Source organism: Pygocentrus nattereri, chromosome 19 (genome assembly GCF_015220715.1).
Source record: "Pygocentrus nattereri isolate fPygNat1 chromosome 19, fPygNat1.pri, whole genome shotgun sequence".
Classification (NCBI taxonomy): domain Eukaryota; kingdom Metazoa; phylum Chordata; class Actinopteri; order Characiformes; family Serrasalmidae; genus Pygocentrus; species Pygocentrus nattereri.
In genome coordinates, this window is record NC_051229.1 from 15,710,653 (window position 1) to 15,726,729 (window position 16,077).

At 39.5% G+C, this 16,077-nt stretch overlaps 1 protein-coding gene across 1 annotated transcript in view; it reads left to right on the top strand.

The window, feature by feature from the left end:
* Positions 1-1,783: 1,783 nt before the first annotated feature.
* Positions 1,784-16,077, top strand: part of ncana (neurocan a) — a 169,842-nt gene continuing 155,548 nt past the window's right edge. The window contains exon 1 of the mRNA XM_017697127.2: positions 1,784-2,072. The gene's annotated coding sequence lies outside the window, so the exon portion shown is untranslated. The remainder of the gene's footprint in view (positions 2,073-16,077) is intronic.

Sequence of the window (16,077 nt, forward strand, 5' to 3'; positions counted from 1 at the left end):
TCAATTAGGTGTTGTTTAGTTGTGTAGTAGTTTACGTATTGTCTTTGCTTTATTTCTGATTTGTGTGTGTTCCTAAAAATGTATGCCACCATCCTGCCTTACCCTCCCTCTTATCTTTCCCCACCCTTGTTATAAAAGATAATGAAAAATGCCATAAAAAGTTGATCACAAAAAAAAAAAAATAGTTGACCATCCTGGCAACCCGAGCCAAGTACCTTGGTCTGTGCAGTTCCTGACAGCACAAACACTGTGAGCATCCCCAGTCTACACGCAGGGCTGCGTCCATGCTGGCACAGCACATGGCGGCGCTCCCCACAGTGTGCCACATCAAGTCCCTCGCAGTTGGAGGGGCAACGGCATTAAGAACAATGTTCTACTGGACTGCCATCCACTTTGTCTGCCACCTACCACACCATTGACATTGGTGTGAGAGTCGATCACGTGTGCTGGGGCCAAGACTTTGTTACTTGTGTCTGACCTGAGCTGGATGATGGTCACCTTAGCAGTTTGATATGCTCCTCTTGGTGTGCATGGGCATGTGTGGCTGCAGTAGGGATATTGGCAAGCCTGTGATATCGAGCGCAATGAGCCCCACTTACACTCCTAGAGCAACAACATAAAAAATACTACTTTACTTACTTTTTTCTGTGATGCATGAACAAATGTACTATAGCTGATCACAGTCTATGTTACCACACTGTATAAAATTGACTAAATATCAGTCACAATAGCTACCTAAGCTAGAACATGGTGTTCATTACAGCTTAGGCCCAATCCAATTTCACCCCTTATCCCTACCACTTAGCCCTTAGCCCTCTGTTTGGATGTCCCCATTCTTGTTGAGATAGAGGGGTAGGACGAAGTGTTAGGGCTATATTGGCACACTCCAAAAGGAGTGTTATGAGAAAAAAAAGAAAAACCAGCAAGAGCGACCAAAGAAATCCACAAACGTGAGAATTTTCTGTTAGAAAAATATGATAATACAATGGCTATCTTACTTTAATGTTGTTTTATTGTATTGCTTCCTTCGTAACAAACATTTAAAAATCGCTAAAATTAAGCGGTCTCGGTAAATAGCTAGCTAATTTTCCCGTTCCACCTTAAATAGTCCAGCAGCATTGACGCCTGAAGCGCCAGAACGTAACTGCTGCACCATTTAAGGTGGAACGGGAAAATATTATAGTGGAGCCAATAAACCATTCAGCTATAGTGAAAATGTCCTTCCATTACGTCTATGAGCTGAACTACACGTGTTACTGAAAGCTAGTTTGAGTTAGACAGTAGGTACATTAGAAAGTGCCCTGGTTGGTTGTTTGTTTGCAAAGAGAAAGGTCAGCCTCTGGTCCTGCCACTGTTCTGTTAGCTCGCTTTAGCCCACCACTTTTGGAGGTGTGGCGTCATCCTTGAGTCCAGCCATCTGTATATAAAAAATATAAATCATTTTATTCCAAGCCATTTCTTTAACTTTTCCCTAAAGCTGAACACTCCCATTAAAATCAACCCAAAATCTAATCCCTGATACTAACCCTGCATCTGATCTCAAACCCTAAACCTAACACGCCTGAGAATCCGCTGCATTGGACTAGTCAGGGTGTTAGACTCGCGAACAGCAGCTGTAGTTAATCAGTTGGTGGGGCTCTGTCTCCGAAATTAAAGCGGGCCCTCACGTCCTTTATGCTGGAGCGCTTTGTGCGCATGATCAGGAGCGCGAGGGGGCCGTGGGTGACGTTCCCCCTGCGGGAAGGAAGGGGGGCGGAGGAGGAGGAGGAGGCGGCGGAGGAGGTGGGGGGAGCAGGAGCAGGAGCACATCTCCTGCCCGCCTGCTGCCTGCCAGCCCCCTCTTTGTTTCACACAGCTTTCTACCGGGAGAGCGCGCACACCTCCGCGTCTCTCCGGTAGGCACGAGCTCCGATTGCTTCTCGTTTCTACTGTTTTGGCGCAAATCTGAGGCTGGGAATCGGTCTGAGTTGAGTTTTTGTGGTCAGAGCGAGGCTGAGCATCCTCTGAGGACGAACCCGTCTCGCCCTGCAAGTGCAACAATTCGCGCACTCTTCCAGCAGCAGCAGCTCGAGGTAAGAAAACTTCGCGCTTTTTGCTCCTGTTATTTCTGCGCTTCCCCTCCTGTCATTTCAACAGCTCACACAGTTTTGCGTGTTCTATTTCCCCTACACTGTTCCACCGGCTGCTCTTCACACTGTGGGCACATTTCATGATGAATGGACCAACAGAAACGCAGTCCAAAATGACATGGAATCAGATGCTGTTGTGTTAAGCAGCTTTTTTCCCCCCTGCTCGCATATAAAGTTGTTTTTTCAGACATACGAGGTTTTGTTAAACTGACAAATTGCTGGTGACTTTGCTTTGGAATTGATGCTGGAACTCAAATGAAGAGCCCACTGTGTGAGACTGGGTCTGCAGCCCAGTGACCGCTCCGTTGAAGTCTGGTTGAGGTCTTTAAGTAGACAGTGGTAGCAGACAGGGTCAGGAGGCAGGAAAGCTGGCACCTGCTGTCCTGGTGCTGCAGGATCTCTGGGATGCAGGAGCTGCTCAAGCCAAGAAGACCAAACATGCAGTTCTTATAGTGTCGGTGTGAGTGGAAGCCTTCTGGAACGCAGCACAACTAACCAGGACCCCCGTGCACATCCACTGGGTTCTGCGTTTTTGCTACTTAAGCCTTGGACATCATTCCACATCCACCGGAGTGGTGCTTCCAGATTTTGGGACTTTTCCCTCTACCACACACACACTTAAAGATGGTTCTTTAGTAAAGCAAATGGTTCTATTTACAACCGTGTTTTCTACATACAACCATTTTGTGCTGAAATGGTTCTTTGCATGGTGAAATGGTTCTTCTGGTGGACAGTGTGTTGTATGTGGCTCTATAGAGCACAAGAAAGGCTTTTTCTATTGTGCCAAGCTTGAAACAATAGCAGGATCCTTTTTGGTGCTATGGGGGACCATTTTCAAAAAGATGCTATATAGAACAGTATACAACACATTCTCTCAGCAGAACCATACCATGTAACACATCAGTCAGCAGAACCATGCAAACCATGCAAAGAACCATTCAAGCATGAAATGGGTTTATATAGAATTTATGGTACTAAATACATTCACTCCTTTTACTTAAGAACCATTTTTTAAGGTGTACAATGAGCCATTTCATGCTTAAATGGTTCTTTGCATGGTGAGAACATTCTTCAAATTGATGGAGAATGAAAACGGTTCTATATAACACCAAAAAGGTTTTCTATTGTTGCAAGTTTGACATCATGAGAATAGAAGGAGCCTTTTTTGTGCCACATAGAATAATTCTCAGAAAGGTTCTATACAGAACCAATACATTCTCCATTTCTCCATCAATCTGAAGAACCATTTCACTGTGCAAACAACTATTTAAGCATAAAATGGTTCTATATAGAACTCACAGTTCTAAGCAGAAACCTTGCCTTTACTAATGAACCCTTGAAGAACTGTCTTTTTTAGTGTGTATAAGCCAATTTTTTTATGTTAGCACACGTTTAGAGCAGCTCTGAACAGCGTGAGGTTAATGTGGTTTTGCTTGTGCTTGGTTAAACAGCAGGACAGCTGGTCTGAAGTACCTCAAAAGAAAAAAGTGTCTGCCACTCAAACGCTGTACTCTCTGTGAAAAACATGGATTCGGACCCCTGACAGCTTCTGTTTACCATAATTGATCGTTTTCCAGACATGGAGATGTCCAGGCAGTTTGGTTTTAATGAGGTAAATAGTGAAATGTTTAAGAAGCTTATTGGAAAGTTGGAGTTTCTGACTGGACAACACAGCTTCTGCTATGAAAAGAAGGAGAAAAGCTTTGGTCAGTGTAGTTTGTCAGATTTTCAGTAGCTCACAGGTTCATGGCCATTGTACTGTGTGTGTTATTGTTACTTACATAAAGGTAATAGGCAAACCTTTGGTCAGTGTGGTTGGTCAGTAGCTCACAATTTTATTGCCTTATACTGTGTCTGTGTGTGCTGTTGATATATTAACTATGAGTGCTTGTGTTAAAGGGAAAGGTGGAGCATAGTCTTCACTTCACCAAAGAACACAATGCACTGAATTTGGTTGATTTGAGCATGAATAAAATGTATTACATCAACACAATTATTGCCAACTATAACAGTCAGCAAACTGAGAAAATATTTGGTTTTGTACAGTATTTGTACAGTACTCTACAAAAGTTGGAGACCATCAATTATTTATTTAAGTACCATTCAAAATAGGCATTAAATGCCAGTTATTTATTTCTCAGTATTAACAAAAACAAAAGCTTAACATAAATTTGCACAAGGCCTCAACAGCTCAATATCAGATTTTCCAGTCATTTTGGGAGACTTGCACTCAGTTTTTCAAAGAAAAGGAAGTTTTTCCACACCTACAAAGTTCAGTCTTAGGAGTTGCATTTTAGAAGCATTTTCTGCTTCTCACAGTCCAAATAATCTCAGACATTTTCAGTGATGTTGAGGTCTGGACTGAGGTGGTCAGTCCATTGCTCTCAGAACACAAGCAGCTTCTTTTTTGTCTATTTCCTTTCCTCAGCAAGGGCTTCTTGACAGCTACACATCCTTTCAGACTCATAGTTGTCTTCTCACAGTGGAAGGATGGTCAGAAACACCTGTGTCTGATGGGGACAGTTTTGGTGGTCTACCAGGTCTTGCATGTTCTCCTGAAAATGAAGAACTTAATGGCATTTTGACTGAAAATAAAATGAGTGAAGGGGTCTGATTTTGTGGGGTTTGAAAAGGTTTGAAGTTTGAAAAGAATAGCAGCTGACATGTAGCCCACTTTGTCAAAAGTCATGGAATATGGAAAAAAGAGAATAAATAAAAGTGCCATTTAATGCATTTTGGAATAAAACATTATATATAGTGTAATATTGAAATTTTTTTTAACTCTAATATATTTCATTCTTATTGAAATAATGTACACATTTGAATCCAGTTGGTTCAGTGCATCACTTTTTTCCACATTAGTTACTTTCTATTGTGCTGTGTTAGACTGCAATATCGTACACTACTGCAGTAAACAAGCTACAGATTGGGTATAGATTTGTTGGTGCTTGGCCCACTGTCCTCCTCCTCCTCCCGTAGACAGAAGGAAGATATCTTTGCCGGTGTATCTCAGTAAGTGCTCTCGACAGACAGATGTGGTCCAAGCAGACGTTAGGCTAGGATCTCTCCCCCAGTGGCAGCTGCTGTGAAGTTGAGAGAGATCAAAAACTCCCCAGCAGCTGCACCTTGCATTATTCATTCCAACACCTCTTCACCGGCTTACTAAGCCTGTGGAGTCTCGCCAAATCTACCACCTTGCTGAAGCGGTGACCCCAGCATTGTAACTTTCTAAACAAGGGACAAACAGGGTTCAGATTAGCTGCTATGAATGCCCTTAAACCCTTTTTTGTACTTTGCACATATTTGTAATGTGTAAATAGATGCCTGCTTTATACAGGCTGGAAACAATCATGTGTTGATTGAACATATCCAGGAGAGTGCATGATAAATGTCCAGTTTCCAGCACTAATTTCATCTAACAACATTGATCACATGTGAGTTAGCATATATCATTAATATTGAAATGCCACAGATGGAGTGGTAGCCAAAGGGAGAAGGTGTAAAGGGAAGGAATAGAATGAGCTTGTGGTGTTATGAATTTGATTCAGAAGATTCAGAAGAGACCGGTACTATAGATACCATGACTTTAAGCTAAGTAGCACATTCACTCTATGTTAGCTATGTCCCTCTATGTTAGCTATGCTAACTTTCACTCATTGGTAGCCATGTTAACTTTCACCGATTGTTAGCCATTTTACTGTCACTTATTGTTAGCCATGTTAACATTCACTCATTGTTAGTGTTGAGTTTCACTATTTGTTAGCCAAGTTCACTTTATTTCATTATTAGTGTTAGCTTTCACTGATTGTTAGCCAAGTTAACTTTAATTCATTGTTAGTCACATTACATTTCACTTATTGTTAGCCATGTTACCTTTCACTTATTATTAGCCATGTTAGCTTTCACTCATTGTTAGCCATGTTAGCTTTCACTTATTATTATCCATGTCAACATTAGCTTATTGTTTGTCATGTTAACTTTCCCTAAATGTTAGCTATGCTAGATTTCATTGACTGTTAGGCAAGGCACTAATATTGTTAATATTAATTAATTATATATTAATTAAATAATTAATTAGTATACATGTTTTATTTTATGATGAGCATAAAATCATCTGATAATTTTACATTTTTGCCATTTAATTTGAGTTTTAAAATTTGGCCATTTAGACCTAACAATCATTTTTGACCATTCACAGTTGACAGCTGACAATCAGTCAGTACTGTCTAGCCAACACTTTTGGAATTGGGTTCATTTTTGGCCATATTAAATTTTATCAGCTGATAGTAGAATATCTAAAGATTTAAATCAGTGTCAGTATTGGTGACAAATGTTCATATCAGTCAGTCTAGTATGGGGAGGAGTTGTTTTTGAGGTTTACTCATGGATGAGAGGTCACGACTGACTGAGAGGGGTCTGCAGTGAAGGTCAGGTATAGAGGAGCTTGTTTGCATAGAGTCCAAGCCTGATTGAAGGGAGCTTCTTTGTTCTTCCCCAGCAGACTGGCCAGCTCTGGATCACCCCTCAGTCCCGTCCTGCAGCTGCCTGTTTCTTTGTCTTCTTCTGCACATACAAGGCTCTACCCACAATGCATCATACTACAGTTTCTAAGCCCCTCAACAACCACAGAATATCCACTTAAAGTCAATCAGCCTTTCACACACGCACACACAAAGACCCCACAGGAGCATTTGGACCAATTATTGTCCATTTACAGGAACAAATATGGTGTGAGGCCTTGGTGTGTGGCCCCAGTCCAAATGCTCCTCACAAGTGCACTCTCCATTGATGCTAAAGGACAATATAATGCAGATGAAATGCCCTGTGGCTAGTGTGTGGCCTTCTTTGTCTGCTTTCACTTCCTTAGCGCAGTATTCCATTGGGTTTTTATGAAGTGCCACAGCTGAGGTGTTAGTTAAATAAACAGTGGTACGCTGTTGTGTTTGGGCGAGTGTAACTGCATTAGCTGGTCAAATGAATAATGAATACGCTTTGTTCTATTGATTGGTTAATGCTGACCATCTTGAGGCTTGAGATTCTTCTGCAGTTTGAGAAGGGCATCAAACAAAGGACAAGTATAATGCATACCATGTTTTGTGACACGTTTTTCTGTAGTTTATATATATATATATATATATATATATATATATATATATATATATATATATATATATATGCGCACTTTGTGCACTGGTGTATAGTTATGGAACAGAAAGGAAAGTTGGGAGCATTAAATTGTTCAAAATCTCTTCGTCTGCTGAAGCATTAAGAGTTCCTTTCACTGGAACTAAGGGGCTGATGCCAACTCCTGAAAAACAACCCCTCACCGTAAACCCGCTACACCAAACTTTACACTTGGCACAATGCAGTCACGCAGGTGACGTTCTCCCAGCAACCGCCAAACCCAGACTCGTCCATCAGATTGCCAGATGGAGAAGCATGATTCGTCACTCCAGAGAACATGTCTCCACTGCTCTAGATTCCAGTGGTGGTGCTTTACACCACTGTATTTGGTACTTTGCATTGCGCTTGGTGATGTAAGGCTTTGATGCAGCTGCTCAGCTATGGAAGGGCCATTCGATGAAGCTCTCTACGTACTGTTCTTGAGCTAATCTGAAGGCCACATGAAGTTTGGAGGTCTGTAGCAATTGACTCTGCAGAAAGTTGGCGACCTCTGTGCACTATGCGCCTCAGCATCCACTGTCATTTTACATGGCCTACCAGTTTGTGGCTGAGTTGCTGTCATTCCCAAACGTTTCCACTTTGTTAAAATACCACTGAGAGTTGACTGTGGAATATTTAGTAACGAGGAAATTTCATGACTGGACACGTGTGTGTGTGTGTGTGTGTGTGTGTGTGTGTGTGTGTGTGTGTGTGTGTGTGTGTGTGTGTGTGTATTATTCTGACTATAGAAAAAACAACAAAACATCATCATGTATCAAATTTTTCAATATTTAGTGTTTACACTCTTCGCCTTTTAATATAGCTTCTAAGCCACCATATAGCTTCTTACATCCCCAAAGTTTACTCTTTGAAGTGTGTTGCATTTTCTGATTTTCACAATTCACATAATCCAAAACACATTCTTCTGAGGTCTGGTCTCTAAGGTGGTCAGTCCATTGTGCTGAGAATGCTAGCAGCGTCTTTGCATGATATGTATTTTTTTATCTTTTCCGCAGTGTGCTTGGGGTCATTATTTTCTTGTAGTGTGAAGTTCTTCTCAATCAAATGTTTTCCAGAGGGTGTTGCACGATGGGTTGCAATTGGTTTAAACTGATTAGTGTTCATGATGCCTTCAATCAAAAACAAATCACCAAACAAATCTCCAGATGCTGTTATACTCCAAATTTGCACTGATCTGCCACCATGCTTGACTGACAATTGTATACATGGTTGAAAGAGTCTTTCCTTGCTTCAGTGGCCTATATTCTGCCTTCTGTTACTTCTAAAGATCTCAAATTAAGACGCATCAGTCCATAAAACCTTACTTCATACTTTAGTTTTGATATTCAGTGTTCTTTTGTTGGGAGGACTCACTGGTGTCAGAGGTGGGACAATGATCGCAGTGATCTGGAGAAGAAATGTTTTCTTCTCTTTTTCTGAAACTAAAAAAATGTATAACTTAAATACATACCATATGTACATAAAGGCTATTTTGTCTGAATGTTGAATAAATGAAAGGTTAGTGTCTGACCTTTCCATAGTACTGTATGTATCTTTATCTAATTTTAACATCGGTAACTGCAAGGACAAGGTTTTGCCTTTTCAGTTTTCCGAAAATGACAGACTTTTTATAAAAGCACTTTACAAAGTCAGGACCACTTTATCCCTGTTTTTCTGGGGTCAAACCATTTCTGTCATTAAATTTACAAAAACGTACACACACATGCACACACACGCACACACACGCACACGCACACACACACACACACACACACACACACACACACACACACACACACACACACACAAGCACCAGCATCACCAGAATCATGGCCAAGCAGACAGCTCAAGGTTCTTCAGTGGCATGCATGCATATTTAATTGTGTCTAGATGTGTGTAAGTTCACAGGGGGGTCTCTGGCTCTGTTCCAGGTGCATGACAGAGCCAGATCAGATCTGGCTCTATCTCTTGCTCTGACTGACGAACGAGTGAAGGAGAAACAGAGGAGAATGAGACAGAAAGAGAGATAATCTCCAGACTGACCTTATGAGTGACATTAAAGGCTGTGATCCTCCAGAGTCTATGGAGCAAAAGGTATAAGACAGCAGAAAACAGAACAAAAGCCTCCTAAAGCTGAATGCTATCACTCTTCAGATTCAGCCCAGTTTTCATCCAAATAGCTGCATAGTGTTTATTTAACAGTAAGTGTTACCATGGAATTACCTCACGTAACAATGTAATTTTGGACACTGTTTGTAAATTTTTAACAAGTAGTCCATCCAGTCCAAAGTCAGTTTTCCACACCTTTTGAAAATATTATCTGCCTTTTATATTGTGGGAACATTTGACATGTATGGAAAAATATAAAATAGTTCAAAATTACTTGGAAATAAATCATTTCAAACTCATCAACATGCATTATAAAGATAAAAGTATACATTTTATATATCGAGAAGTTGCAGCACACAACAGTTTTGTAGTGTTATTCTTTTAAAATAATATTTGAGCATATGAAAGGGCACAATAGGATAGATTAGATATAGTTTTTGTTGTGTAATCGAGCTGGCATTAGCATGATGGCAAAATTGTGTTTGCGTCTGCGTTGACTACTTTCTTTAAGTTGCAAAAGTAGCTGTAGTCTGTCTCTAGTGGTTGGTGTAGTGGGTAACACATGCCATCTGCGCTGTAGACTGGGGTTCAATGCCCTGCCTGGGCAAGCACCATACACTATACCAAATAAGAGTCTTGCATGACTTCTAATACTACCTCTGCCTACCTGTGTAAAATGATGAAATTGTCTGTCAAATGCCATAAATGTCATTATTTATTGATGCTAAATGAACATTGTTACAGTCTCTTATTAGGTTAAATGGAATATTTGCCAGGGATCCATAAAGCTTATCCAATCTGGCAAAAGTTGAAAAAACAAATTTGAGGGTAGAGCATGGAGTTAATTGAGAAACACTTGTTCAGATGGGCTTGTCTGGATTGACTTGTTCAGATTGGTTTGACTTGTTGAGATTGGTTTGTCTGGACTGCTTGTTCAGATTGGGTTGTCTGGATTGAGTTGTTAAGTTTAATTTGTCTGGATTGACTTGTTCAGATTACTTTGTCTGTATTGACTTTTTCGGATTGGTATGATTTGTTCCAATTGGTTTGCCTGGATTGACTTTTTCAGATTGGTTTGTCCAGATTGCCTTTTATAAGATTGGATTGTCCAGATTGATTTGTCTGGTTTGAATTGTTCGGATTGGTTTGTCCAGTTTGACTTGCTCAGATTGGCTTGTCTGGTTTGACTTGCTCAGATTAGTTTGCCCGGATTGCCTTTTATAATATTAGATTGTCCGGATAGGCTTCTTCAGAGTGGTTTGCCCGGATTACCTTTTATTATATCAGATTGTCTTGACTTGTTCAGATTGGTTCATCTGGATTGACTTGTTCAGATTGGCTTGTCCGGATTGACTTGTTCAGATTGGCTTATCTGGTTTGACTCATTCAGATTGGTTTGCCCGGATTGCCTTTTAAATATTAGATTGTCCGGTTTGACTTGTTCAGATTGGTTTGACTTGTTCAGATTGGTTTGTCTGGATTGACTTGTTCAGATTACTTTGTCTGGATTGACTTGTTCAGATTGATTTGATTTGTTCAGCTTGGTTTGCCCGGATTGACTTTTTATGATTAGTTTGTTCAGATTGGTTTGTCCAGTTTGCCTTTTATAAGATAAGTTTGTCTGGATTGACTTGTTCAGATTGGCTTGTCTGGTTTGCCTTGTTCAGATTGGTTTGTCTGGTTTTACTTGTTCAGATTGGTTTGTCTGGTTTGACTTGTTCAGATTGGTTTGTCTGGTTTGACTTGTTCAGATTGGTTTGTCTGGTTTTACTTGTTCAGATTGGTTTGTCTGGTTTGACTTGTTCAGATTGGTTTGTCTGGTTTGACTTGTTCAGATTGGTTTGTCTGGTTTTACTTGTTCAGATTGGTTTGTCTGGTTTGACTCGTTCAAATTGGTTTGACTTGTTCAGATTGGTTTGTCTGCTTTGACTTGTTCAGATTGGTTTGACTGGATTGACTTGTTCAGATTGGATCGACTTGTTCGGATTGGCTCCTCTGGATCGACTTGTTCGGATTGGCTCCTCTGGATCGACTTGTTCGGACTGGCTCCTCCGGATCAACTTGTTCGAATTGGCTCGTCCAGATTGACTTGTTTGGACTGGTTTGTTCAGAATGACTCTTTCGGATTGGCTCGTAAAGATCGACTTGTTTGGACTGGTTTGTTCAGAATTACTTTTTTGAAATGGTTCATTCAGAATGCATTACTCCTTGGCTTATTGAGAACTTGAACAGCCCTACAAAATGGATAGTGCACTGTTTGTTTCTCTAGAAAGTGATTCTGAATGCAGCTGCTGTTAGGTCCATCAGTATTCCAATTGAATTCCATGGCAAGGTGTAAGAAATCCCAAGGCAAGGCTCTCTAGACTCCCTGTTAGTTTTTGAAACATTCGTCAAACAATTTGTTGAACCATTTGGAAAGTTCATTTGTCGTGTGTGTGTGTGTGTGTGTGTGTGTGTGTGTGCGTGCGTGTGTGTGTATGTGTGTTTGTGTGTGTGTGTGTGCACATGCTGTTACATGAAGAGTTCAGTTCTCTTGATAGTTGATATGGATGGCATTTAGATTGGAATGACCCAGGCTTCTTTATACAGTAGAGACCCACCTCTCAGTGTCTGTTCATGTATAAGTGTATATATGTGTGTGTGCACTTCAACAGAAAAATTCTAAGTGTCAAACAGATTGGTTAAGGGAATAGAACATCCCTCAGGTAGATTTTTATATTCCACAGAGCTGTTTATTTCTGCTTTTAATGTTGCACTTGCAAAGCATTGTTCTGTGCTCTGGGAATAAGTGCACCATTTTTATGTGAATATCTAATTCATCAAAATAATCCGCTTCCAAGAAAGTCTCGCTGTTTGATGCAGATGAGGCAGAAAAGCTTACTTGACACCTGACAATCATATAGGATAAAGAAACCTGAACCCATTTGAATGTGTACAGTTGAGGCACAGTTTGGGTTTTGGTGTGACTGAAATAAGTGAGATATAGACAGGAAAAGAGGACTGAAAACTGTGTCAAAACTGTCAGAGAAAACAGTTCTCTGGACTGATGCCAAATGGGTCCATAAAGTGCCTTTCAATGGATGATTCTTTAAAGGACCACTTTTCCAAATGAGATATGAGTGAGAAGGACCTGCATATAATGTACAGGTTCTATTCACTGCAAAAAAGAGTATCTTGTTAAGTAGCATAATCTCAATTCTAGTTGATATATCTAATATTTTGTATCTTGAGATGGCTGTGCACTTATTATAAGATAATTTAGCTTATTTCTGGACAGTTTTTACCTGTTTTAAGTAAGTCATTTTTTTGAGTAAAATGATCTCACTATACTGGCAGATAAGTTAGCTTGTTTCAAGCACATTGCTTAGAACAAGCAAAATTATCTGCCTATATGGTGAGTTAATTGTACTTAATAAAATTACAACAAATAAAAAAAGTTTGGAAATTTAAAAATCTTAATATAAGCTTACAATAATCTCAATAGGAGAAATACTGGACATAATTTTACTGGAAAATATTCTGTTTTTGCAGTATACCAATTAAAAGGTTTTATACAGAATGATTTAGAACAATGAAGGGACCTTTACTTTTAACCCAGTTTTGAGTAAATAAAAAATGTTTATTGAAAACTTTAGGTAATTCATTTATGTTCCATTAATATTTGCCCGTATGTAGATCTAATGCTCAATGTTTACTGAGTTTATTAGCTACCTTTTGTAACACATTAGCTTGCCTTGAATATTAGCTTACATTAGCTAGTAGCTACCTACCAGGCACTTGCAATAGATCACATAAGCAATAGATTTAGGTTTAATAAAGAGAGCCATACAGTAAAACATATCTGAGAAAAATGTGGTATCATAGAGGATCTGTGTGCCAGCTGAGCATTTTCTCTCAATGATATGTGGGGTGGATCAATAAAAAAGGTCAATTTTGATTTCAGGTTGGCTTTATAAGGAATAACGAATTACTTTAAAGCTAATTAATTAGTTAAAAGCTAATAGATTCTTCAGGGTAGAAGCTGAGCTGTGAGTTTTTTCTTTGTAATGGTTGCTAAAAATAAAAAATAGCTGGAATAGTTTGAAATGAACTCTGAAAAGTAGTAGAGAAAATTGAAATATGCTATATTTGTAATCCACTTCTTTCCAGTACTGGACATTATACAAAATGCTGTAACAAAATAGCAAATTCCATTTCTAACTGCTTCAGCAACGTTATCTGTACTGCTATTGTGTGTATCCATTCACTGATAGTGTAACCACTTGCTTTCCACTCATCAGCCATTCTGCAGCTCATATTTCAGCACTGGACAGCTCCTGTGTATCAAGCCTACAGAGCATGCTTTCCATTTGCTGGTGTCTGATTGTAACTCTGTAGATGTAATACATCAGTGGATAAAGCCGGTATCGTGTAGACGGCTCAGACTGTCTGAGTGTGTACGCAAGGGCATGAATGCTTATTTGTCTCAGTCCTGCCTTCTTTTCTAATGCTAAGGCAATCAGGAGAGCATTATGCATGACAATGCATACACAAAAGTATTCGTGGCCCCCAGTCAATCCTGTGAGCTAAACTGAATTGAGATTAGTGCTCAGGTTATTTTATTTATTGTTTGCAGTAAAAATAGAGATAAGTATGTTGGACACTGTGATGAAGCAAAGTTGCCTTTCTTGGAGAGGCGACCTTGTGTGTGTGTGCACGTGTGTGTGGGTGTGTGCATGTGCATGTGTGTGTGCGTGTGCATGTGTGTGTGTGTGTGTGCACGTGTGTGTGTGTGCGTGTGCATGTGTGTGTGTGTGTGTGTGTGCGTGTGTCTGTGTTCACGTGTGTGTGTGTGTGCGTGTGCGTATATATATGGATTTGTAGTAAGTATTTGCTCTGCTGGGTGCTGGGAGCATGTCATTTGTCCTTGTTTGTCTTATTTTAGCCTCTCACCTTTTCAAGAATTACCCATTGTCCTCTTCTCCACGCTCATTCGTGCTCTTACTCTGTTTCTGTCTCGGGTGACTCAGAGGGTGTTCCATTACCCGTGATGCACTGCATTCTACAGGAGGGCTACCCCTCTGAGCCAATCACCAGAGGCCGAGTTATGACCGGTGGGGGAAGAAATCGCTCCAAAGAAAGGCTGGAGTGTTTTTTTTTGTTTATTTGTTCTGGCCAGCTTTGAACATCAGTCTGACACTTTCAGCCTCACAATACAGAAGTGAAATGTTGTATTTATAGAAAACAACACATGTAGGTGGTCTTTAAGTGTAACATAATATTTATTTGATTTCTAGTCAAAACAACAATTCTTATAATTCATTGTTCAGCATAATGAAAAACTCAGAAAACACACATTTAACAGAAGCCTCAATATCTAAATATAATGTGATTTGTTTTTTCCAGTGTTCAGTTTTTCTCCTCCCAGCTTTTATTATAGCTTTCATTCTTTTTCAATAGACTTGCTTTCAGGTTTTCAAAGATGTCTAAAGGGATAATTTACTATACTATCTTGTAAACAACTGAACAGTTCAGTCTTTCGGTCTTAGAAGTTGGTTGTATTTTCTGTTGTTCTAAGTAATCTAAGTGATTCAAATTATGAATTTAGAGTCATCAGTCTTACTCCACAGGTCAGATATTCAGGTTTGGTGTTCGGGTGCAAATTTTCTTCTTTGTGTTTTTTTTCTCAGTGAGGACTTCTTCGCAGCTACACACCCATAGCGCTGAGTTGCCTTCTCACAGTAGAAGGATGGACAGGAACACCTGTGGATTTTTTCAGATCTGAAGCAGCTTGATTTTCTCTGCCGTTTTTCTGACACTGACACAGTTCTGGTGGTCTACCAGGGCTTTCACCGTGGTTAGGAGTCCCATTGTTTTACATATTTTAAGATTTTTTTTTTTGACAATATTTTTTTGGAAACTCTTGTGTTTTCACTTACTTTTCCTCCCTGTTCTCAAAAATGGTTCTTTAAGGGCTCTATAGTAAAGAAACTGGTTCTATATAGAATCATGAACAGTCAAAGAACATTTAGCATTTTGGTTCTTTGCATTATGAAAGCATTTTTCAGATTGATGGAGAATGTGTTGAATATGGTTCTATATAGAACCTTTTTGAAAAGGGTTCTATATAGCACCAAAAACTATTCTTCTATTGCTACAAGCTTGACATCGTAACAGTAGAAGGGCGCTTTTTGGTGCTACATAGAGCCCTTTTCAAAAAGGTTCTATATAGAACCGTCTACAACATAAAGTTAACTTAAAGGTGGTCTCAGATTTTTGCACTTTACTTACTATTGTTTTTATCAAGCCCTGCGATGGACTGGCGACCTGACCAGGGTGTATCCTGCCTTTCATCCAATGACTGCTGGGTTAGGCTCCAACACCCCCCACGACCCAGAAGGAGAAGCAGATCCTTTTTTAAAACATTTTTTTATCAGTAGGTCCTTACTACTATGTAATACTGCTACATAATACATATGGGATATATTACATATAAATGTTTAGTACTATATGATACATATGCAACATATTATTATTATTACATATATTAACATATGATCAATATGCAACATATTGTTATTACATATAGGTGCTTACTACTATATAATACATATGGGACATTTTAGTATTACATATACAAATATATAATACATGTGCAACATTATTATTACACATAGGTACTTAGTCCTATATAATA